Raw genomic sequence first — 23,171 nt, 5'->3', positions numbered from 1 at the left:
GATCATTAGTAAAAATAATCGAAAAAAGCCTCCTCTCCCATCATGGCTGTCCCTGTGTCCAGCGGGACCCTAGGGAAGCCCCCCCAAGCGTCCCCTGAGCCCACCCACCACCCCTCACCCCGAAATGGCTCCACAGAAACCGCAGTCAAGATTTAATATCCCTGAGATCGGTTTAGTGTCTGGACACCTGGTTGCTATGGAGATGGTTGTCATAAAAACACACCGATCTGCGGAGAGATATAAAACCGAGCCCGTGGTACACAATTGGACACATCAGCTCAGAGAAATGGCGAGCTGCTTATCGCCTCCCTTTGTTGACACAGGGCCTTTGCCTTTTAAACTCAACCTGGGCGACCTTCTCAGAACCAGGCCAACGCAAATCCATTTCAGTTAATATTTCGTAAGGGACGATCAAGGGCCTCACCAAATGCCAGATGCCCTGTCTTCCTGTCCCAAGCTGAGTCAGCCCAGAAGAAGAGGACATTCTTCCCTGGCACGGTTTGTTCTTTGCCGACTGTCATTGATCAGCACAGCCGAGCAGGCAGAGTGAAAACACTGACCCTGACGACGCTGCAGATTGGGTGGCTGGGGATGAGTAACAGGTGTGAACAGGGAGGCCTCGGATGCACGACCCAGGCTGGAGAGGGGCAGAAACTGGAGGGGCCCCCAGAGACCGATCCAGGGCTTAGTGGAGGACTGTGTCTGTCACTGCCAGCACAGGACGAGGTAATTCATCAAGAGACACGTGCAAAGTGCGCAGGGCCGTCCACTAGCCACCTTCATCTCCTTGTCATCTGCATTCTCAGACCCTGTGTTCAGTGATCACTGGCTAAAGGTCCACTCCTCCCTTGGTCAGGTCTACGTGCAGGAACCAGGAAGGCATTTCTCTCCGCCCTCTTGACTGGGCTGCTCTGGCAGGGTCAAGAGCCGGCGCAATTCACGCAGCATCGCTGGAGTCCTTCTGAGATTTGTTTGGGGTAGGGGCTGAAAGAATGATTTGGTGTTCATATTTTTAGCTCTGCCATCCTGGAGGGGGAAAATGTCTGGGAAAAAACCCAGCTCTGGTGGTGGCCGCGTTGTGAACGCAGACCAAGCCTGTTTCCGTCCGTGCTGGCTCCTAGCAGCGAGGCGGCTTTAACACCTGAGACCCAGGTTACCTTCTGTGCTCTCTCTTCTTTTGGGAGGTGTCTCATTTCTAGAAAATGGGTCATCACTTCGTCCTTGGCTTGGTCTTGGAACTTCAACAATCGCCTTGGTTACCCAGTGCCTGAGTTTCCTTTCTGATGAGGGGATGTACTTCTGTTTCTATTTAATACCACAGAGCATTTTAAACTCCTTTTGCTTGAGTCTGTTTTCTCATACTGCCGCAGAGAAAGGAGGTAAAGATGAGACCCAGACTAACATACACGACTCTGAGCACAGTGAAGACACTTATCGTGCGTGAAATTAGTATGAGATGCTATGTGACGTTAAGACACCTGTTCTTAGTAACCCCGTATACTGGATGGCATTGAAAACGGCAATGTTGTGGTTATGAAAGGGGAAAGGAGGGGGGAACCAACAAATTAGGAACATGGGATTAGCAGATACACACGACTATACGTAAAAGAGATAAACAACAAGGACCTACTGTAAACCGCAGGGAGCTATATTCAATATTTTGTAATAACTTATAAGGGAAAAGAATCTGGAAAAGAATATGTATCTATACATACACATAGATATATACATAGATACATGTGTATATATCTATGTGTATATCTATGTGTATATATACATATATCCACTAAATACCCTAGAATGTGTGTTATTGCAAACTCTCATTTGCATATCTTCATTTTCTCTGGATACTCCCTCAACTCCTCCTTTTCAATAGTTTATTGACATCTTCATTATTTCCCAATGGTCCTTACCCCTTATCTTTATTTTCCTTGTTTAAGATATTTTTTAAAGAGCCATTTAGAAGCGCAGCGAATGTAGAGCTGTCTAGCTTTCACCTCTCTCCTCATTCATGAAATGGGCCTACTTTTCCTTTTTCCACACTCCTCCCCCTGAACAAAGAAAAGAAAAGAAAAAAAAAAAGGAAAAAGCAAACATGTTTTAAAAAACACACCCTATTCTCCTTAGTTCCTTTGGCTGTCATGAAATTGTTCTGCCTTTTTTTTTTTCCTTCTTTCTTTCTTTCTCCTACCCTCATGTTTTTCCTGAAAACTTTAAAGTAATCCTGGTGTTCTTTCACATTTTCCTCCCCCTGTGTCTCCATTTCTTGAACAAGTTCAAGAGGGAGTTGCTCTTTTGATTTTTTTCCCCCTTGGCCCAGCTTAAAGCACATGGAGCACTTTTTTTTTTTTTTTTCTATTTTTTTGTCCTGTTTTTGTGGGGCCTGCAGTCTTGGCCCTGCAATTATGGCGTCTTTCATGTTATCTTTCTCTCAAGGCAACAGCTCACATCCTGGCAAAGGAGACAATGGCCGTGTGTGTCTTTACTTAGCTTTTATGCCTTTTGTTTCAGAATGCAGGATTTCCTTATGGTTTGTTTGGGCTTTTCAAAAAGCTTATTTACTGATCCAAAGAGGTGCCAGGCTCACACCCTGAAGAATACAGGCCAAGTTTATATGTGCCTGAAAATACGCCGTCATGTCCAGGCCCATTGGATGTCTGGAGCCAACTTAGAGGCTGATTGGATTGCTGTGTGTTCTGTCCTGCTGTTTGCCAAAAAAGTGGCTGTTAAAACAGGCCAAAACCTCAGCTCACTTGAGCCTCTTGTGTAGATAGAACAGGGCTAGAAATTCAGACCGGGGTAATGGCTGAACTGGGAGGAATGATGATTACATTTTAAATTATGATCTTGTTTATATGCTGGTAGGCCACTCTCATCATTTCCTTGTTTAAATTAAGCTCCCTTGCCTTCAGGAAAAGTTGGGCTTTAAAAAATTTATCCGACTATATCTAAACCTCACATTCCTATATTTTATCCCAAGGCCCTATCTTTTTACAGTATTTTCAATACAATACAATATTTTTAAAAAAGGAACACAAGTCGAGACACGAGGTGTTTTGGGGAGAGAGAATACGTGATCTTCCTGATAGAACCACAAATAGAACCCCATGGTATGAGCACATTGCAGGTTTGCTCAATATTCTCTCATCAATGTAGGCCGCCATGTTTGTCTTCCTTGAGGCCAATGTGATGTCATTGTCCAAGGTGAACTGTATATTCGTCGAGAATACACACACACATGTGAACTCACATCCAAGGGCAGGATTGTTTCTCTGCGTTCACCACAGAGCCACGGGATGGGCCCTTGGGAAGATGAGATATTAGTGAGGTCCCCATGGTATGGACCCAGCCTTTGGTCCAAGAGCTGCTTGGATCTTGGTGACTCAAGAGGACATAAAAGGCTAGATCCAATTAACTTTCCCAAGAAGCCTGACTCTGTGCTCTAGTTTCATACTTGATTCCTATTCCTGTATGTTAAGACAGTGTCTCCCGAAGTTTCTCCCAAAATTTCTCCTTAAAATATCACATCCTCTGCCTGACATGACTATCCCTGCCATCCGTTGTTCAAAGTTTGAATCAAATGTCACCTTCTCAAGGAGACTTTCCTCAAACTTCACTTAACATATATTTGATTTTTTTCTGGGTGCCCAAAGGACAATGCCGCTCTGCTAAATCATCATCCCTTCTGTTATATTATAACTGTCTGTGGACAAACTAAATAGTAGTAAACTCCCTCAGAGCCAGGACTGTGTCTTTTTTCCTCCCCATCATGACTTGTGCTAAACACTACTCTGTCCAGAATTTAGAATTTTGCATTTTGACGTGTCTGCCCACATGTCTCTCTGGAACCACAGATGGAAAGATCTTTGTGCGTGTGGACTTTGTCTTGTTTATATCCCCAGGGCCGGACAGGTTGTCTGTAACATTGAAGGTGTCCTGACAGCTGTGACGTGATTGAAGTTGTCCGACCTGCAGACAGGAGTGCCGACTGTCCACACAGCCTTCTCAACACTTTCTTTTATACACACTTTCCTTGCTGTCTCCACTATGTCTCCACTTTTCCCTTCTTACTTATTTAAAAAAAAATTTTTTTTGTTGTTGTTTTCACCATGCCGAGCAGCTTATGGTATCTTAGTTCCCCAATCAGGGATTGAACCTGGGCCCTCAGCAGTGAAAGCGCCGAGTCCTAACCACTGGACCGCCAGGGAATTCCCCTTACTTCTTTTTAGTCCACTGAAATCTGGCTTCCCCCTTACCTGACACTTCTTCATTGTAACTGTTCTTTCTCCAAATACATGAACCTCCTAAATGCCTGGATGCCAAAGGGACACACCTTCTTCTGTCCTCCTGGAATACTTGACACTGGTGATGGCCCTTCACCTTGAAAATCCCTCCTCCCCTTGGCATCCGGGGTGTGACTTTCTCTGCTTTTCTTCCTTTCACAGAACCCCTGCGTCTCTGGTTGATACTGGTGCCCCAGCCTCCTGGGTCTCTCCACTTCTTCAGCTGCACGTGTTCCCTCAAGAACCCAAACCCAACTGTGCTGTCCACAACCATCTCTTTTTGAATCACCCCCCAGAGATTCAGGACATCTCCTCATGGATGGATAACCTACAGCACCTTTCAACTCAATATGTCATCATCTTCCCACCTAAATCTGTCCCCACCCTCAACGCCTTTTCATCCTTATGTCCTGGGACTGTCTGTGACAGTTTTGTTCATTTACCTTCCCATTGCCGCTGGGCATATCTTTCTAAAATATACTATCTAAGAGATGCGATCAGGTCATCCCATCCAAGTCTCCAGGTGCACGCAGGCCGAGCTCAGCACCAGACACGCAAGAGCCTCTGAGCTCCGGCGCTGAGTTCCAGCTTTACTAAACTAATTACAGTTCCCCAGGCCTCCAGCCTTCACACATGCCCACCCCTCCTGGACCACCTGAGAGTCGCCACTGATTCTTCAAGACTCACGTCAGTTGTCTTTCCATCCAGAAAGCCCTTCCCTACCTTCTCCAGAAGACTTGATAACTCCTTCCTTTCTGCTTCTCGTCACTTTCGGACATTCTCTCTTACAGTGCTTCTTATATTGTTTTGCAACCCTTTGGTTTCCTGTCCTTCTCAACTAGGCAATGAACCCCTCAAAGGGACAGTCCCCTTCAGTTCCCATGAGTCACCTTCTGTCACTCATCTCTCCTCAACAATCAGGAGTATTCCAAGGCGTGTGGCCAAAGGAAAGAGGGGTGTCTAGAGCCCTGGGACCCTGTTTCTCTGGATGCTCTTTGCTGTTACCTGGTCCATTGGAGTAAGAAACTGAATTCAGCTGAATATATCATCAGGTCACTTGCTGTTGGTTTTGTAGTTGCTCGTAAAGAAAAATGTAGTCTTCTATGGAATGTGCTTTAAAAACATCCTCCCAATTATTAGGCTGGAGTCTCCTTTATCCATCTTTCATGCTGAATTGGAGGCAAGAGATGAGGAACCCGGGACTTCCCTGGTGGTGCAGTGGTTGAGAATCCGCCAGCCATTGCAGGGGACATGAGTTTGATCCCTGGTCCAGGAAGACCCCACATGCCGCAGAGCAACTAAGCCCGTGTGCCACAACTACCGAGCCCATGCACCGCAACTACTGAAGCCCGAGTGCCCTAGAGTCTGTTCTCCACAACAAGAGAAGCTGCCACAATGAGAAGCCCAAGCATCGCAGGGACGAATAGCCCCTGCTCACCGCAACTAGAGACAGCCCAAGCACAGCAGTGAAGGCCCCACACAGCAAAAATAAAGAAAAGAGATGAGGAACCCAGAGAACAATCTCCCCCCAGTGCCTTCTTATTCATACCTACAGAGCCCGAAGTCTAAATCTTTAAAGGCTGGCCCATCAACTCACCCAAGGCACTGTTCCCCTCTGTGCTCTTGCCATGGTGCTCAGCCACCAAGGTGGCCAGCGCTGTGAATTTGCCCATGTTCCTTGTCTGAGGATTCCAGAACCCTGTCCGTGTTTCCCGTTTTACTCTGATTGCCATGTAAGAGCAGGTGTGACTATCTCCGTCGTACATAAGTGGAACCTGGAAATGACCAGCCTACAGCAGGACAAAGCTGGTGTCCAGGAGGCAAAGGAAATGGAGATCCAACAGGGAGCAAGTCATCTGCGAAACGTGAGTTTTGAGTCATCGCCCCCAAGGCAATGATGCTGCGTATTGACCGGATACAATGAAGAGGTCTGCAGTGTGTGCTGGGCTTTTCCCATTCCTGGGCACTGGCCCCATATGGCTTTACTTTCCAGAAGTGCTGCTTCTGCTTCATTTAATGACAAGTGTTTAGGTCAGACAAAGAATCCAGCGTAAGCCTGGGAATATGCCACTGCTGCCTCACGCTAAGATACAACCTACCCTTTTTTTTGGTATGGTCAAAGAAAGTATAAGACATTCTCCTTGGTTTTCAAAGATTCCCAGTGTATTTTTCTAATCCTGCAGCTATTTCCATTATACATATTTTCTTCTTGATTAATCATTTTCAAATGTAGCCTTCTGGGTGTAAGGGCCGATAAGAAAGAAATCGGGCTGGGGAAGGGTGAGGAAGATTGCTCTAGATGAGCGGCACTGCTGTAAATCTTGAAGTAAAATGATCTTTGTGAACTAAATGGTACCTGAGTTTTATTCAAATGGAAAGCTAAGCAATTGACTGTGATTTTAAACCATCGGTGTTCTATACTTTAAATGCACTGAAACAGATTTTTTGTCAATAACCTAGGGAACATATGCAAATTGAAGTTATGTTGTTTAGTCTGAAGTAGCAAGCGCTGATGGAATAATTAGTCTACAAGTATACAGAAAGCGTCCTGTTTGAGGTTACGTACCATGATTTACCACTGAATAGTACACACAATTAAAATAGACTTAAGGTGTGCAGGAACTATGTAGATTAGATAATAAAAGAGCAAAAATCCTCAAATAGCTAATGCTTAGTGCATTTGTAGGGATTTCTTTTCGATGCAGGAGATAATACGAGGGGAAAAAAATACATCGATAGCTTCTTTGTGGTTGTCATTTATACTGTACAATCAGTCCTGCAGAGCAGTTCTCAGACTGTGGTCTTGGGAAATTTTTTGTTACTTGCTTCTTTTAAGATGCCGCCCTGCCCTGCCCCTGGCTGCAGAGTCTGACGTGGGTTCTTGATCTGCTCAGAAGGCCCACAGTCTAATTTCCCAGTCTGCACCCTGCAGAAACCAGTAGAAATTAAGCAGGGATGGATTATCCCACCCACAAAACACCTTTGCTAAAGAAGATGGTGCTGACGGCAGCCCTGAGGTATTGAAAACGTACATTTTTTTCTTCTTCAGAGGACCTGACTCATGTAGCCATGTTACAGCTGTGTGTGTGTGTGTGTGTGTGTGTGCGCGCGCGTGCGCATGCAGAGGGGTGGGTAGAAGCAAGACAGCTGTGGTGGGGGCGCTGTCACCCCACGTGAGTCACACTCCTCCTCCACACACTTCCCTGAGGGGATTGGGGGGGGGGTTGCTCTGCTCTGAGATGGGGCAACTGTCTGTGACACATCTTGGAAAGTTCTAGAAGTGCCTACTAAGCTGGCACACGTGGGGAAAACCTCACTGGCACTCCTTCCAGCAAGAAGGCCAGGGTGGACTCCCTCCCTGCTGCCAAGCACCCACCCCTGCCCCCTGGAATAGACCAGCCTCTCCACCCTCAAACCCTTGTTGCTGCCACCCCTGCCTAGACCCCTGCTAACTTTGGTCCAAGCAAGAGATGGGCCCCGGAGCGGTGCTGGGCAGTGAGTGATGGTGAACCGCAGTGAGGTGCCTGTGAGATTCGGTGTTGTCCTGGGGACCTAGTCCATGCCCTCGATATGCACTTGAAAGTGGCAGCAGCCTTCTGAAAGGCCAGATGACTTGGCCTTTATTTTTGTGCCTCTATATAACCTGTTCTCAACTCTGGAATCACTTAGGAAGCATTGAAATCATACCTACGCCTGAGCACCCCACCTCCCTGACCAATGAAATTAACTTCTCGGGGGAGGAGAGCTGGCAAAGGTGCTTCTTAAAAAGCTCCCCAAAGAAATCTTAGGATTTGTATGGAAATGCAAAAGACCCCAAATAACCAAAGCAATCTTGAGAAGGAAAGATGGAGTTGGTGGAATTAGGCTTCCTGACTTCAAACTATACTACAAGGCCACAGGGATCAAGACAGTATTGTACTGGCACAAAAACAGAAAGGTAGATCAATAGAACAGAATAGAGAAACCAGAGGTAAATAAACCCAAGCATATATGGGCACCTTATCTTTGACAAAGGAGGCATGAATAGACAATGGAAAAAAGATAGCCTCTTTAATAAGTGATGCTAGGAAAATTGGACAACAACATGTAAAAGAATGAAATTAGAACACTTCCTAACACCATACCCAAAAATAAACTCCAAATGGATTAAAGACCTAAATGTAAGGCCAGACACTGTAAAACTCCCAGAGGAAAACATAGGCAGAACACTCTATGACATCCATCAAAGCAAGATCCTTTTTGACCCACCTCCTAGAATCATGGAAATAAAATCAAGAATAAACAAATGGGACCTCATGAAACTTAAAAGCTTTTGCACAGCAAAAGAAACCATAAACAAGACAAGAAGACAACCCTCAGAATGGGAGAAAATACTTGCCAATGAAGCAGCGGACAAAGGATTAATCTCCAAAATATATAAGCAGCTCATGCAGCTTAATACCAAAAAAGCAAATAACCCAATCCACAAATGGGCAGAAGACCTAAATAGACATTTCTCCAAAGAAGACATGCAGATGGCCAACAAACACAGGAAAAGATGCTCAACATCACTAATCATCAGAGAAATGCAATTCAAAGCCACAATGAGGTATCACCTCACACTGATCAGAATGGCCATCATCAAAAAAATCTAGAAAAAATAAATGTTGGAGAGGGTGTGGAGAAAAGCGAACTCTCCTGCACTGTTAGTGGGAATGTAAGTTGGTACAGCCACTGTGGAAAACAGCTTGGCGGTTCCTTAAAAAACTAAAAATAGAACTACCGTATGACCCCATAATCCCACTCCTGGGCATATACCTAGAGAAAACCATAATCCAAAAAGAAACATGTACTGTAGTGTTCATTGCAGCACTATTTACAATAGCCAGGACATGGAAGCAACCGAAATGCCCATCAACAAATGAATGGATAAAGAAAATGTGGCACATATGTGCAATGGAATATTAGCCATAAAAAGGAATGAAATGGAGCTATATGTAATGAGGTGGATAGACCTAGAGATGGTCATACAGAGTGAAGTAAGCCAGAAAGAGAAAAACAAATACTGTATGCTAACTCATATATATGGAATCTAAAAAAATGGTACTGATGTACCCAGTGACAGGTTAAGAGTAAAGATGCAGATGCAGAGAATGGACTGGAGGACACAGGGTTGGGGGGTGGACGAAGGGGAAGCTGGGATGAAGTGAGAGAGTAGCATAGACATATATACACTACCAACTGTAAAATAGATAGCTAGTGGGAAGTTGCTGTCTAACAAAGGGAGATCAACTCGATGATGGGTGATGCCTTAGAGGGCCAGGACTGGGAGCGTGGGAGGGAGTTGTGGGAGGGAGGGGATACGGGGATATATGTATAAATACAGCTGATTCATTTTGGTGTACCTCAAAAACTGGCACAAGAGTGTAAAGCAATTATATTCCAATAAAGAGCTTTAAAAAAAAGAAAAAGAAAAAGAAAAAAAGCTCCCCAGCTGATTTTAACGTGTAGCCTGGGTTGAGAACCACTGGATCAATGGCCATAATTCCGGCAGAGGAATAGCTCCATGCCAAGGTTTGGGCAATTTTTTCATAACATGAAGAAGCCCTCCTCTGTGCAGGTTCTATGCCTGGGCTCTGCTGTTGCATCGGTGCACACAGCACAGGCACCTTTGTACTCTAATGAGGGGTTTAGGCAGGTAAAGGATGCTTCCATACCAGCTGGACGTGCTCTGAGCCACAAACAGGGAGTACGGTTCAGGGACTCTGCAATCGCAAGAGCAGTGAAAAGTTTCCTGCAAAGGTCGGCACCTGAGTGGTTTGTATGATGAGCAGGGATTAGGCAGACAGACAGTTGGGGAGACAGGACATTTCAGCAGGAAGGACAGTGTGCAGATGTGAAGCACCACGAGCTGTCAGGGGACTGGAATGTCAACTCCAAGAGAGCTGGGTTTCTGGGTCTCCTCTGCTCTTTCCTGAGAGCCTTGACCTGAGCTGGACACCATCTGGTACATGATAAATATTAGTGGAATGAATGAATGAATGAATGAATGAACACGTGAGCATCACCTTCTCAGGGGCATGGAGGATGCCAGGAGATGAGGCTGGAAAGGCAGCAGGAGTCCCGTCATGGATGGAATTCTGCGCCATGTTAATTAGCCTTTACCCTTAAACCCATCATTCTCAGCGGGTTCAGGAATGAGGATGTATATTGAGTGATGGAAAAAAATCCTCTCAGACCTTCCCACAGTCTTAGTAGTACTTTTAGTACCATTGATTGAGAAAATGCATATAGACTAAAAAATTAATACAAATTTTGTGATTTTGTAAAATGAATTTTATTGTCACAGTAGAAACACGCAAGTAATATATTCTTCCTCAGCACTGAAGGGTGAGAAGGGTTTACCTTTCTTTATTTTTCTAAAGCAAATCATGACCATTTGAGCTCCTTCTAGCAAAGGTAGATAAGAAAGTCTTTCTCAGTCAATTGTCTGGTTTAGAACTTGTGAAGAAATCCAGGTATGGTGTGGTCTGGCCTGCGCTGGTCCCATCTCCCACAGCAATGTCTGTCCCTCATGGTGATCTTCTACCCTCTCTGCAAATCTTGCCATGGAACCCCAAAATCAGGGTTTTGAGGGTCCAGCTTCCCCCAGAATTCACATCGCCATGGCCCACCCTAGGTCCTGAAAGTTCTAAGACACACATCTCTGTTACCTTTGGACTTGCAAATCTCTGGCTCTTTTCCCAATCTGTCTGCTCCCCACTCCCCATTCTACACCCCCTTGCCACCTCCACCAAAAACACACAGCACAGACCATTTTCTCTGCATTTTTCTTTCCCATTGGAACTCAATGGCTAATTTGGAAACCCTGGTGCTTAGCAGTGTGTCTACCTTTTCTCTGGCTAGAAGAGTTCAGTCTTTCATTGTCCATAGGTGGATTCCAGGCTTTTACTAATAAGATTCGCTAACTTATTAAATGCCTTGGTCCCTTTTGTAAGGCATTTTATCCTCATCTCCACCCAACAAGGTAGGTACCGCTATTTTCTCAGTCTTGCAGAAAGGAGGAGGGAGATTAGGGAAGTATGTGGTAAAATCAGTAGAACTTGATGAAAAGCTAGATGGATGGAGGGAGGGAGGAGGAAGCAGAGGGTCCAAGATGACTCTCAGATTCTTCTTCGGTCCGTGGAAGGCCATCAACAGAGCTGGGGATGCAGGGGAAGAGCTTTCAGCCTTGTTAGTAACTTTTTGGCCTTTAATCTTCTACATTTATTTTTTCAATTCATATTTCTCTCATACTACATTTCCTACAACAACTTATTAATCATTCCTCAGTAATTAACCAAACTACTAACTACTGATTAAATTGGACCCAGCCAAAGAAAGAAAACTTTGACACTGACTGTGAAAAATGGATTATTTCAACAGCATTCTTTTCCATGTCCTTTACCATGACCATGATTCCTTAGAGTCAGCCTTTAAATCAGCCTTGGAAATGCAAGGAGAAAGGCCTACGGAGCTGGACGTGTACTTCATGCAGGCCCAATGTACTGGGTGTGCTACAGCCCGGCTCCGGGGACCTGCTCCCCAGATGGCTCTGTGGTCACTGGGTTTCCAGGTAAACAACTGGCATCTCTCTCGTGCTTTGTCAGGTGCTGCTCTCACCCCACAGCTGAGCCAGGGCTGTGGTGTGACAGTGAACCAAACGCAAACAAAGTTACCTTTAAAATAAAAGCCTTTGAAATAAAATAAAATAAAATAAAATGAACAAAATAAAATGAATACAAAATAAATCAAAACAACATAAAATAAATAAAAGAAACAAAAAATAAAAGCAAAACAAAATAAACATAAGACAAAACAAAATAAAATAAAAGCAAAATAAAATGAAATAAAAATAAAACAAAATAAAATACAATAAAACGCTTCACGTGTTCATCTCAAAATTATTTCTATGATTCAATTAATCCATCACTCAGAAGACCATCATTTGCCTTTTCTGTGCAAGACTGTGCTAAAAGTGACTATAAAAGAAAATAGAAGGGGGTATCATAGACATCTTTGTTGAAAAAAAAAATGGTGATGTCCAACAAATACGGACGCACCCATAGGAACTCACAGAGTGATACCTGACCTGAGAGCCATCCCGCAGCACTTGGGAGGTGAGGTTGCCACAGGTACAAGGTGAGTGGTCCCCGCCCTTGGGGAGGGCATATTTCACCCAGATTGTCCCAGGTCTGTGTCACCACAGTTACAGCAGTAACTGCAGCCTCACTGCCCCCAGTGACCTGCTGCAGGACGCAGGGCATCCCATCAAATGGGCCCCACCCACCGCCCCTCCCCTGTGGCCCCAGGAGGCTCTGACAGGGGTTTCCTATGTGTTCTTGCGTGTCCTCCTCCTGCAGCCCTCTTGTCCACGCTGCTTGGTCACAAAGTCCCCCGAGGGCGGTGCCCACCTCCGTGCCTGCCTCCAGTGCCCCCCATGAACACTCTGTCTGTGTGAGGATGCTCCCCAGGGCTCCTCAAACCTGCCTCTAGGAGGGACCTCAGCGGCCCTCCTCCCCCGGTCCCTGGCCTGGAGCTCTGCTATGTCCTGCACAGACTCAGGGGGCACGGTGGGGGGCTGTTCCTTTTCCGAGCCCCGCATGTCACACTCATCACTTGAACACCGACTGCTGTTCCTGCCTGGTGGGAAAACAGCGGCTTTGGCTTCTGCCCTTGGACCCCTCTGCACAGCCTGCTCTGGAGTAGACCCCACTGGTCCCTGCGCCTCTCTACACCCCGGGGAGCCCTCCTGGGGCTGACGGTTCACAGTGTAAGATCATCTGATGCAAATAAGCCCTGATGTACCAGCTTAGGCTCAGGCTGACCCCGCTGCAGGAGGACAACGAGCGCTTGGCGGTGGTGATGAAAGCAAGAAGGAGCTCTCCTTGACCCTGACCCTGCGTCGAGATGGCAGTCATCCTTCAGAGGAGAGGTGGGTGGCAACTTTGAGAAAACGAAACCCTCGGGCTCTGCAGCCTCAGGCCGGAGCCTTTCACCCCTGCTGACCGCACTCGGATGGGTGCTCCCCTGGCTTCGGTGCAGGGGGCCTGGGACACTTCAGGGCTCAAGTGGCAAAAGGCAGTGGTTTCAGCCCTTTGGGGTTCAGTCTCTGTTGCCCTTTGGGTGACCCCACCCAGCAGCCTTTTGTCCTCAGGCCCCATGACACCCACCCCAGCTGAGGTAGCCCCCATGGATGACGTGGAGGCGAGTCAGGAGCAGCTGGACCGCACCCCTGTGGTCCCCACCACCCACAGGACCACGCCCCGCTCCTCAGCTCGCCCCTCGGGGGCAGACAGCCAAGCCTCCACTTGCCCCCCCTGCCTTGGCATCCATGTTCTTCCCCTCCTGACCACTCGTTTTCCATCTAACTTTGTGCAGCTGCGGTCTTCCCTGTTTCCGTTTGCTGTGTCCCCTCGCTACCCGGCAGACTCCTGGCCATCCATCACTGTAAGGAACCGTCTTCTGGCTCAGGAACTTTCCTGACACACACCCCATCTGCTGGGCTGCTTCTGCTGGGTTCTCTCCAGCCTGCTCTCCACATAAGACCAGAGCAATCAGAACCTGTATTCAGGTGTGTCACCACTTCCCAATGAGTTTAAAATGAAGCCCACATACACCCAGGGCCACGGCTTTGCACCCAATCCTACTCCCAACTCCCTGCATACCACCCTCCTCTTCCTTCTAGTGCCATCCCCTGCTGTGCTTTCCGGAATTGCCTGGGGTCTTCCCTCGTGCCCCAGGTCCTTTGCACAGGCTACTCCCTCCTTTCCCTGGCGTTCTCACTCCAGGCTTCCGGGTTTCAGCTTCCTTCCATGCCTCTCTGCCTACAGGAGGTTCCCATCATTGTTTCAGTTCAGCACTTGGCACCACTAGTGACCGTTCTATTTCCTTCTTTGTTTACTTCAGCTCTCCCCACCCCCCTTACTATATTGTGGGCACATTGAGGACAGGACAGTGTGTGTCACAGCAGAATGGACATGGACTAAATGCGTGAAGCATTAGTTACATCACTGTTGTAAGGAGCACATTTCCCCAGCTGCAGCCCAAATCCCTTGAACCTGGGACTCTGTGTTCAGACTCTTTGTGACTTCAACATACATATATATTGTGGCCTGGCCCCAAGTCTAAATATTTGCCAAATTGAAGAGAACTCGACTCCTTGTTGGAATTAACTGCAAAGAGGAAGCCCTCAATTTGAGCACTTCAAATTGAACCTCTGGAGTGAATCCCAAGCAAGCCCTAGGCTGAGATTCAAGGGCACTTCCTTGATGTTGCAAGTGACTGAAGGCAACTGTAGTTGCCCTGAGCCAAGCTGGAAAGAACAGACTGTCCCCCGGAATAGTTCCTGCCTCACCTTTGGGATTTCCCATCTCTGATGCTCCTTCCCCATGGCCAGGGCAGCCCATGCGACCAAGACAGGGTTTCTGTGCCTTCTGGGAACCTGCACTCAGCACTGGTAGGAAGTCATGGTCTTGTGGAGTCCACTCTCTCCTCCTGCATTGTTTCTGGTGACTCCTTACCAGCAAAGGGAGGACAGATGGGAATGAGAAGGGCACTCTAAGGGCGTGATTTAAAAAAATACCTAAAACAAACAAACAAACAAAAAACGACACAAGACAGAAATGTTCCCCCAAACCAAGATGGTGTACTGGGGAATGGGGTCACAGGCTCAGGTAAGCCTCTGAGGAGCTCTCATGATGCTGGCAGCTGGCCCCTCGCCCCCCTTCACATGACCAGGCAAAACAAGCATCACATTTAAGTTTTGCAAAACCTAGAGAACAGCCTCATGCACTAAGAAAAATATCTCCAAGATTTGGAGATATTGAAATGAGTGCCTCCTGATTGAAAAGAGCAAAAGCCCCAAAGAGAAGGTCTGCCTGGGAACTGAGACCCCCCTGCCCTCTTGCACACCCTCACAAGGCTTCTTCTTGGAGGTTTCAACAGTTCAGTCTTGCTCCAAGGCCCAGTAGGGGCCTGGGTGAAATATAATGCCGTCACACTGGCAGGGAAGGGGGTGCCCTCTATGCCCTAGAATCCAGAAGCCATGGGACCAGTGATGGCTTCACACTGCCCCAAAATGATTTCCTAGGGGTTCACTCAAGTCCACTCTTGGGAGGTACATGTGGGAAGGAAGGAAGGGATGGTTCTGATTCTGTTGGTGGAGGGAGGTGGACCCCCGCCCCCACACCACCCCCACCCTGCATACATCCATTCCATTGACCAGCAGCACAGGACACACTTACACATTGTGTACGGCAGGGTCACCAGCCCACTTCTGGGCTCCACATTGTAAGGTGAGTCCTCCCTTCTGTCCCAGACTTGTGGATGCCCTTCTCCTTAGTGGGGCTGGTCAGCCCTAGACAAAGGAGTGGAAAGAAGGATGCTGGCCCTTAGTAGCATCCTCTTCCCTTCTCTCCCCCAGCACCTGTCTCTTCGTGTGATTCCTCCCTCAAGACCCCAGTATTCTCTTACAACTCAGTCTTCATGGCCCCCCTGACACCCAACTGTGTGTCTAGACCCTCCCCAGACCACCCCTCTTGCCTTCCTCAATCACAACACAACTGCCTGCTCACTGCTGAGAAAGAACTTTGATCACCGACTCCACTTCCAATTCCTTTCTCTGCAATAAAATCAGCGAAAGTCCAACACAACTGAAAGTGCCATCCTGCCCAGGGTATTTTGAATGATAACAGAGAATTCCTAAAGTGACACTGCCCACTTTCAGACCCCTGGCATTGATTTTTCTGTTTGTCTTTTCACTTCTAAGGTCTGGCACACAGTTGAGACTTCAGCATAAGCAGCTTGTCATATTTTGGGCTATTTTCATATGGGTTATTCCTGTCTCTCCATCTAGATTTTAAATTCTAAATCCATTATGTCCTAGCACAGGGCTAATACATTGGTTCACTCTCAGGAATGACTTTTTTTTTTTTTTTTTTGCCCATCATCACATTTTTTTTTTTATTTTTATTTTTTAGGAATGACTTTTTAATGTACATGAAGTCAGGAAAGGAAACAGACTTGTAAAATACTTGGAAGTTTGGGTGGGAGGGCCCTACAGGATCTAGTTCAGCTGCCTCATGCTATAGCTGAGAAATCTGAGTTCAGAGAAGCATGAACACATGAAACAGTGAACCACTTATTCATGCAAGAACAAATATTTATTCAGTGTCTAATCCAGTAGCTGTGATAGGACTATAAAGATGAATCAGTCACTGAACTTGTTCTCTAGGAACTTCGGGTTTGATGTGTGAAGGAGATAAGATATGAATGAACATCAATAACTATACAATGTGATAGGAAGCTGTAAGCACCATTCAGGTGTAAGTGGAGTACAACCAAGTGCTAAAAATGAATAGGGTTGATCCAGCAATCCCACTCCTAGGTGTTTATCCCCTGCAAAACTCTAATTCAAAAAGATGCACTACACACATCCCTACGTTCATAGCAGCACTATTTACAATAGCCAAGACATGGAAGCAACCTAAATGTCTATTGACATATGAATGGATAAACACAATGTAGTTCACATATACAATGGAATACTACTCAGCCATAAAAAGGAATGGAAATAATGCCATTTGCAGTAACACGGATGGACTTAGAGATTATCATACTAAATGAAGTAAACCAGATGGAGAAAGATGAATACCATATGATATCACTAACATGTGGAATCTAAAATATGACACAAATGAACTTATCAATAAAACTAATAGGCTTGCAGACATAGAGAACAGACTTGTGGTTGCCAAGGGGGAGAGGGGGTGGGGGAGGGATGGCTAGGAAGTTTGGGGTTAGCAGATGCAAACAATTATATATAGAATGGATAAACAACAAGGTCCTACCGTGTAGCACAGAAAACTATATTCAATATCTTGTGATAAACCATAGTGGAAAAGAATATATAAAAAGAATGTATACACATGTACAACTAAATCACTTTAATGTACAACAGAAACTATCACAACATTGTAAATCAACTATTCATCAATTGAAAAAAAAAAGAATAGGTTGCACTTTAAATGCTGTGAGTGCCCGAGAAGGGAAGAGCTGAGGCCAGGTGGCAATACAGAGGAAATTTCTTAGTAGATCTGTGTCAAACATCTAGTCAAAGCTAAAGGATGAAGCCAAATAATGTCCTGCTCTTTGCTTGGTTAGTAAAGGCTCACAGACTTGATTCAGCCCCATGTTTACAAGGAGTGTACTGTGTGCCCTGTCATGACTAATAAAGAGATGCGGAAGAAAGCTGAAAGAGCAAATGTGCCAAATTGCCACCTTGCAACCATCCAGCTGAGCCTGACCCTAAACAAGATAGCAACTCAAAAGAGAGGAAAGAAAACTGTCTTTGTTTCTTTTAATATCCTCTCTTTCCACCTAATAATTCTTATTTTTCAACTGTAAGTTGAGTTTTTCTTCCCCTCTTATTCCTATTAAATTCATGCTTGCAAAGTGTGCCAGGTCAATACAAATAACCTTTAAAGGCACAGCCCAGCTCTCAAGAGATGAAAAGTGCCTGGTGCTGAGTACTTTGTAAAGACTTGCCTGGATAATCTGAGAGAAGGCCATCAGTGATGAGCAGGTCCAGGTGCATTCATGACTCACTCAATTCTTGTCCTTGGTGCTGTTGGAATGGCAAGTCAGTCACAGTCCTTACCTTTAAAGAGATAAAGAGATGACTATCTATGGGAGAGAAGATGTCCATGCTTGAAACACACAGAGAAAACTGACTCCTGCATGCAAAACAGCATGGTTTGCATCACACACACACACACACACGCACACACACACACACACACATACACACACACACACAGAGTCTTGGGATCAGGGGTGTGTTTTGTTGCCTGACAGCTTCACCCAGCTTCTCGTCCATCCTGAAATCTTTTCCTCTGCTTCAGAAGACGAAGGGTTGTGGCTCTTTAAAAGCCACCCTGGACTTCCCTGGTGGCGCAGTGGTTAAGAATCCACCTGCCAATGCAGGGGACACAGGTTCAAGCCCTGGGCCGGGAGGATCCCACATGCCTCAGAGCAACTAAGCCCGTGCACCACAACTACTGAGCCTGTGCTCTAAAGCCCACAAGCCACAACTAGAGAAAGCCTGTGTGCAGCAACAAAGACCCAATGCAGCCAAAACAAATAAATAATTTTAAAAATATATTAAAAAAAATTAAAGACTGCCCTGCCACCTGACCCTCCTCCCCTGTCCCTCCCCTGAGACCTCCAGCTGTCTGCCATCACTTTGCTATTTTGGACCTTCAATCTTGTCTCCTCCTTGGCTGCTTTTCTAAGTCCTTCAAGCATGCTAATGACACCCTGCTCTAAAAATCCTTCTCAAATGACTGCTCCGTGTTACACCTTCCCTTCACCATCAATTTCACTTTTTAAGAAGGCTACCCTCACTGACTCTACTGTCCCATTTTCCATCTCTTCCTCCACCTCTGTGGTTCAGCTTCTGCCACAACCACTCCACTGAATGGCTCTGTCATACACATGGCTGCTCTTGGGATGCAGATAATCCCCAAGTTTTGGTCTTGGGACCTGCTATTCACTTTCCGTGGGTGATCTTTTCCATGCCCTGGCTGATGATACTCCGATGCAGTTTCCAGGTCTGATCCAAGTCCTATGATACAGAGACCATATTTCCAATGACCCACTAAGAAACGAGTCTACCTGGCCATCCTGTGAAAACCTTGAAACTCAACATGCCCCAAATGGACTTATCCTCTCCTCCTGTCAGCTTGCTCCTCCCCTAATCTGAATGGTATTTTATGTCATCATCAGACATCTAGGCAACTACCAGGCAGCCTCCAAGCTAGAACCTCAGGATTATATTAGATGCCTCCTCCTCCTTCATGTCTCATACTCAACTGCTTCCTAATCATCTCTTAAATCTGTTCCCTCTTTTCATTATACCCCCGATCCTTTCAGTCCAGCTAACCCACCCACATACTTTGTCCTGGCTGCCCTCCAAAAGTTAGGGCAAGAGCCCCAGATCCAGCCTCATTGTTCTCAGCTCTCTGCTTCCTGATTTCTGCTTTGTGCTCCCAAACTTGGTAATCCATTTCTGTGGCCACTCTGGCTTCAAAGATTTTCGATTCCCATGTGATTTTCCACAATGGTCCTCCACCTGGCTTCTACTTCTGGTTTCAGGTATAAAATCATACCCACTGTCTCTTGGAGAAACACCCTGGTCCATTCCTACTCCTGTGAGCCTCACTGGCCAAGCCAACTTCAAGGCTCCTACCTTTGTGCTTCCATAGTACTGTTATTCTTCATGTGCCTGCTCCTTTCACTGGACTTGAAGTTCCTTGAGGACAAGAACTGGACATTATTTACTTGCCTTTGAACTTCATGACAGGCACAGTATGGGATTATTAAAATGGAAAGAGTGTGGTGTATACAGGAAACATTTAAGAATGATTCAAGGCAATACACGTCCTGTAGAAATACAGAGGGAGGGAGGGGCTGCTGTGGACTGAGTCAGTACAGGAAGCTGGATCCCAAGCTGAATACAGACATTGTAATTATATGCCCTAAAAACAGGAAAGTGCTAGTTACTCTGATGAAGTCTATCTTTTAACTCCTCCCAGTGCCCTGATTCTCCACTTACTCTGTTACCTTTTCTTAACCCAGCTGGGATGACTACAGCCTGTCACACCAAGAAGAGCTACCCAAGATGCCATGAGAGGCATGGTCCAGCCAACAAGAAGGAATGGGCCAACAGCCTCCCTGCTACATTAGGGCCAGGAGTTTGGGAGGCCCTCTTCTCTGTTTACTTGGACCAAAGGGACCTTGGAGCTTTGCTTGGCCGCAGAGTAGCTCTGGAATCAGAAGTGTTCATCATTCCTATTGAAGACACATCCAGGGGGTGTTTGATCATGAGTTCTCCCTAGAGCTGACGCTCCAGCCAAATGCGAACAGCCCTTGTACAGTCCTGGCTAACGCCCAAGGCCTTAGGTTTTTCCAAAGAATTATCCTGGGCCTTTTCATTGGCTTCTCCATTTATTGTTTCCTGTCAAGCTATCATGTGATTGGAGTACTGCTGTCCTTAAGGCTGTGTCCCTTTGGGACCATGAGCTCAAGTTCTGCTCCCTATCCTTCTGGCCTCACCCGTAGCCAACCTCCTTGGCTGAGAGATCCCCGGACGGCACGACAGCATCAGCCTGGATTGTGGTTTTTCCTAAGATCCTCCTCTAAGCTGTCCATCACAGCTGTTCTGTGAAGGGCACTGTTTGCATCTGGCTCCTAGAAGGGAATACCAGTCCACAAGGAACCAGATCAAGCTATCTTCCCAGCTGAGTTTCAGCAGCGGGGCCCTTCTTATTCTCCCCATTCTGGTCCCTTCTTTCTTTTGGCCGCTCATCCTTACCTCCCTGCTCTCCCAGCTGCTGAAGGCCCCAGATGTTCCAGAGGAGCTGCTAGAGGTGACCTGCTCTTCATGGTGGGGTTGTGTGGGTAGACACTTGGCCAACCACATCACGAGTGGGCTAACAAAATCCGTCTCAGGGCAGGCAAGTCTTGACCCCTGGCCCTCTTCTGCATGCTTTGTCCCTTTGAAGACATGTGTGTCCCCTGGATTTCACTGACTTGTTAAGCTTGCCGCAGAGGTATTTATAGCCCAAGCAACTTGCTCCATGGTCTTGTTCAAGGTCCACGTGTAAGCCATCACAAAGCCCCTCTTCTGGTTTCCTTGGTTCCTGGAAAGCCCGGGTGAGCTCTGTGCAAAATAATTTGGTCATTTCGTGGCTTACGAATACGCGCGTTCAGAACTCAAAATCCAAGTCATAATAGGTTCACTCAGCCTTTGGGTTTCCAACACTAAAAGAAGGTCTTTCAAAAAGAAAGAAAGAAAACCATGGAAGAAATACATAAATAACGGAAAACATCCTAAGATTCTGTCTCTTGAAAGACATCCATGTAAATGCTTTCTCTTCTTGCCTGACCTAACCTTGTCTCCAGTCACAGACAGATGATAGATGGAGAGAGAGCTCCAAGGAAAAAAACCATCCAATATCACTGTCCTTAGAGTAGTTCATTATCTTGTGGAGGAGAGGTTAACTTTTCCACACATGTTGAACTTGTTAAGAAAAGACCTGGAATTTGTACCATCTCTGTGGATACAATCACCTTGTGTAGCTCATGGGATACAGCAATCCCCTGGCAAATGTTTCCAGGTATAATGTAATTAACTGTGGTGGCTGATATATATAAATTTTTTTTTTTTTGGGCCTCACCGCAGACTTGCAGGATCTTAGTTCCCCGACCAGGGATTGAACTCGTGCCCTGGACAGTGGAAGCATGGAGTCTTAACCACTGAACTGCCAGGGAATTCCCAACTGATGTATTTTTTAAACCAATCCAGGCTGGGTCCCCTTAAAGAATGCTTGTGCCTTTTCAGCAGTTGGGCCACAGGGCCCATCCTGACTCACCCTCTCCAGGCCCCGGGGCTTTGAGCAGCCGGGCTAGTCTGGAGGGGGCCAAGAGCATCACTCTTCCTTCTGATTCTGTGCTGCTCAGCCCACCCTTCCCTCCCTCTTGCTTCCATGATGCCTTCTAGCTGCGTCAGAGAGGGGTTCCCCTGAGAATCAGCCTTAGGTCATTTGTACATGGCTGGGCCTGCCAATCTTGACAAAGCACTTTCTATAAACCACGTGAGGGAGGCAAAAATAACAATAATAAATAACGCCTCTGAGTCATCCATTAACCTCTGCTGACGCCGCCTCCGTGTCAGCTGTCACACGTTACCAGTGTCACCTAGAATCCCTGACGGGGCCGCACAAGCTTTCCCATGTTACCTCCCCTACAGCGGCGCTGATGGCCGCGCCTCCCTTACAAGCCCATCTGTCCTGTTCCGTCTGGCTGGACCTGTTTCTCTCAGAACTGCTCTGACGACCTTGTTCTCACGACCGTGGCCTTGAGAGTTTCCAAATCCTATGCTTCCCTCTGGTCTTTTCTGAAAACCACAACGTTTGCTGTTTGGTGATGTGCTGCTTTGCAAGCATGCCTTTGGGTCAGACATCAGTGCTCTGATTTCTGAAGTCGCTGGCTTGGCTTTGTCTTGGGAAACCTCCACCAGGGCACCAGGGCGTAGCCCTCCCAAGGAGCGTCTGCAGAGCTGAATGGGCCTCTCTCTTCTAACCTGCCCTTGTTCTTGCTTAGCTTGATTCTCAGGGCTTATTGTGACATGGCCTTGGCCTGAACAGCCAGGGCGATCGAAAAATGCACACCAGCCACTCACCTAAAACTGGTGGCAAAGTCTTCCTCTCCATGCGGCCTGTTGTCTTAGTGAGCTCAGCACCGGCCTAGCCACTTAGACCTCATCTGCAGCTTTCGGGCAGAACCACCACTCCCCTCCGGAATATCATTTCATTATGCAGCTTCTGGACTCGATCTAGATCTCACGTCTACCTTGAAGCATAAATGGGGAGGCGGCTGCCTCTGCCTCTCTGAAACTCGCTTCTCACGTGGTTCCTCAGCCTCTGGGTTCAGGGGTCCCCAAAGCGTTTCTTCTCTCATTTTATTAACTGTGCATCACCCAGTGTTTGGTCACCTAGTGTGAGCCTGGCCCGGGCCAGGTGCTAAGGCTCCCACGGTGGTTAAGCTCACTGCCCTAGGGGGCCTGCTGTACCCAAGGGCAGCTGTCAGGTGTGGGCAAAGTCCTGGGGGCCCCTGCAGAGGAGGCTGGGAGACGTTTGATGTGCGTCTTAAAGCAGGACAAGGAGTTTAACACTGAGGGGCGCAGTGGCAGCCCAGCCAAAAGGAAGTGCAGGAGCTCCTGAGGGGGCCCTGGGGGCTCTGGCATGGGCAGGGTGTGGTGTGGCAGTCCCTGTGTCTGGCTTGTGTATGACAGGTCTGGCCTGCGGT

General features: G+C 46.9%; 1 long non-coding RNA gene across 1 annotated transcript; it reads right to left on the bottom strand.

Moving 5' to 3' along the window:
• Positions 1-10,585: 10,585 nt before the first annotated feature.
• Positions 10,586-15,661, bottom strand: LOC130854546 (uncharacterized). The gene is made up of 3 exons (XR_009054039.1): positions 15,548-15,661; positions 14,659-14,819; positions 10,586-11,464 (listed from the first exon to the last, which is right to left on the bottom strand). It is a non-coding gene; the product is annotated as an uncharacterized LOC130854546 (long non-coding RNA).
• Positions 15,662-23,171: the final 7,510 nt, after the last annotated feature.

This window comes from Hippopotamus amphibius, chromosome 5, assembly GCF_030028045.1.
Source record: "Hippopotamus amphibius kiboko isolate mHipAmp2 chromosome 5, mHipAmp2.hap2, whole genome shotgun sequence".
Classification (NCBI taxonomy): domain Eukaryota; kingdom Metazoa; phylum Chordata; class Mammalia; order Artiodactyla; family Hippopotamidae; genus Hippopotamus; species Hippopotamus amphibius.
Note: the sequence above shows the minus strand (reverse complement) of the source record. Positions and strands in the feature narration are given on the sequence as shown.